The sequence below is a fragment of the Pteronotus mesoamericanus genome, unplaced genomic scaffold, assembly GCF_021234165.1.
Source record: "Pteronotus mesoamericanus isolate MK-2021 breed Mesoamerican mustached bat unplaced genomic scaffold, CSHL_Meso_final contig_347, whole genome shotgun sequence".
Lineage (NCBI taxonomy): Eukaryota > Metazoa > Chordata > Mammalia > Chiroptera > Mormoopidae > Pteronotus > Pteronotus mesoamericanus.
The window spans coordinates 14,656,224-14,659,400 of record NW_026555137.1 but is presented as its reverse complement, the minus strand read 5'-3'; positions in this window follow the sequence as shown (position 1 = coordinate 14,659,400).

Below are 3,177 nucleotides of genomic sequence, written 5' to 3'. Positions count from 1 at the left end.
AAAACCAGCAGAACAGAAATGAAATATATATCCTCGTATATCACCTTACTACAAACTGAGATGCAAAGGTTTATTGAAGACTGTGTGTTCTATAAAATCACCGCTTGTGTTATTTCTGGAGACCAATCAAGCTCAGCGGTAGTGTGGGATGTGCCTGCTCTGCTAAGGCTGTTTTGAAAGCTAAATAAAACCAATAGTTGGAAAACAAGTTTGTATTAATGTGGACAGAGGATTCATAATGAAATAGCTAAAAGGAACAACAAAAGCAAGTTGTTCAAAATTCAGAGCAAAAGACAGTGTGACCTGAGAGCTATGAGTCCCCCGTTTGAAATCAGACAGACCTGAACAAGAGGTAACCCTTGGATAAATGAAGGACCCTGCCAATGCACCGAAGCCACGCGGAGCCTGCAAAACCAGATCACGCCCCAATGACATTCAGCATCTTCCCATGCGACCTCCACTTCACTCTTCCAACCACTTACCCATAAGCATTTAACAAACACTTTCCATACACTAGGTTCATTGTAAGATCATCGCTTCCCAGTGCTCTGATGTTGTAACTTGCCAAAGTGTAAGAAAGGTGTTTTTAAAGAGTAGGAAAAGAATTTTTTCCAATTCCCCATCCATACTGGACCACCCCCACTCTCTGCCAAGGCAGATTTAAGTCCATAGAACTACGCTTCTGTTTCGTTACCCTTTTCTTCCATAGCAAGCTGTTCATTGTTTGGGCCTCTCCTCCCCACAGGTCTTCAGAGACCCTAGGCACAAGGACAGCGTTCATCCTTGTATTTGTCACCTTTAGGAGAATTTCTTATGCATTGTAAACACTCTATAACTATTTGGTAATACTCAGCTCTGTCAGCAGATTGAGGACTCACTGAGCCTCAGTTACCTGAGTAGGCAGTTAAGACGAGCAATGTGGCAGTGCTTGGCACAGGCAGGGCGCCACGGTGACACAAGTCTTCTGAGCGTTCAGCCCTCTTTTTCCTGGTAACACCACTTCATTTTCCTTTTGCCAGAAGAGGAAATAGAGAGGATGTGACCTCCTGTTGCCCTGAAAGCTAGGCTGGGGCGACGCAAGGCTCAGGTGTTTCGCGGACGCCAATTTGAGAGAGCAATGGTTTGGGGAGACCATCCAGGGTGGATATATGTCTGAACCCAGTTAAGGCCTCTATACAAACGTTTAAGGTTCTGATGGGCAGGTGCAGAGGTCTACCCATCTTTGGCCCCAAGGCAAGGAACAAATACAAATTCCCTTGCTGATCAAACTGCCACCTACCAATCTGAAATGGCCTGCCTCTTTTTTGGCTCTCGGCTTGCCCTCCATGGGCGGGGGCCGGTTTTGAATTTTACCAGAGGAACTCCAAGGTTATGAACCAACACCTTTGGGAAATCAGTCATTGGTTACTCTCAGGTCAAGTGATTTCAAGGGTGCTCCATCTACCAGCCCCTCCCCCAACCCTGCTTTCTAGGCTTGAGTATAACCAAAGCCGGATGGGTCAGGGAGCTTAGGCTGTTTGCTGAAACAGTTAGGAAAGGCTCCCTTGTTCCACAGGGGTTGCTAAGTGACTTAGATGTCAAACTCTGGGCTGCCAGAATTGCCCACATGTGCAGCCTGACTGTGAACACACCACTTCTAATGTGTTCTGAAGTGTCATTAATTGCAAAGCATACCATTATTTCACGTACCACTAAGAACAAAGAAATTGTAAGTTGCACATTGATTTCAGACACATGGAAATGCAAAGAAAAAAAATATGCCCTTTAGAATTGATGAAATATAGTACAAGCAGCACAGAGGAAAAAGAGATGAAGAGATCTATCAAGTCCTAATGGTGTCATTTGAGCCATTAGATTCGTCCGTGCCTAAACCCTTAAACTACTCCCAAACTTTTCAGGTACAAGAGGGTGTTATTACTTTTCTGGGGTTGCTCTAACAAAGTAACTCAAATCAAGTGGCTTAAACAATAGAAATGTATTGTCTCAGTTCTGAAGGAGAGAAGTCCAAAATTCAGATGTTAGAACAGTTGGTTCCTTCTGAGGGCTGTGAGCGGGGAATCTGTCCAGGCCGCTCTCCTTGGCTGGTAGGTGACCATTTTCATCTTCACATGGTGTCCTCCCTGTGTAAATGTCTGTCTCCAAATATTCCCTTTTTAAAAGGACACCGGGCATATTGGAGTAGGGCCCACCCTCCGAACTTCATCTTAATTTAATTGTCTCTGTGATAATCCTATCTCCCAATAAGATCGCATGCTGAGCTTCTGGGGGTTAAGCCTTCAACACATCTTTCTTGACGGAGATGCAATTCCACAATTACGGGAGCTAACGTGAGTTGAGTTTCTGTCATTTACAACCAAAAGACTTCTTCTGCTCAGTACATTTCAATCCCCCCTCCCGCCTTAGGTAACTAAATATTCTTTGAAATACCAGCAAGTTTCCAGAAAGGGGCGATAATATGCACAGGCAGTTTTATGTAACTAATTCAGTTTCTTCAGAGTAGTTCCAGTGGGAAACCGGAGCTCAGGATGAAGTAGGCAGGAGAACAGGGTTCAACATCTGCTGTGAATAAGGTTGGCCAAGACAGCTACAAAAGGAAGAGCAATTGTATTTTAAAGGGAACGAGCATGAAGTTGTGAAAAGGACATTAATCTTAGGATGAAAATATCTTTTTAGATAAAATATCCTCCCCTGGCTGGCGTGGCTCAGTGGATTGAGCGCCGGCCTGAAAACTGAAAGGTAGCCAGTTAGATTCCCAGTCAGGGCACATGCCTGGGTTGTGGGCCAGGTCCCCACTTGGGGGCATGTGAGAGGCAACCAATCGATGTTTCTCTCCCTTTCTCCCTCCCTTCCCCTCTCTCTAAGAATAAGTAAAATCTTTTTAAAAATATTCTGACTCCAGCATTTGCTCTGTGGTCTTGGATGAGCTCCTGAACAGAGTTGGAGGCCCCCTTCTTTATGAAAAATACAAACCTAACCTGTCCCACGAGGTGACGTGAAGACCAAATGAGAACTGTGTGCAAAAGCTCCTGGTCACCACACACAGGTAAGTACTGAGGACCTGCTTCCCACTTAACTGACCCTGACACCCTGCCTACACTCTGCATACATTGTCTCATTTACTCTTCACAATCCCAGGAAGCAGTGAAGGTCGATTTATGATTCATCCCAGCTTTCAGA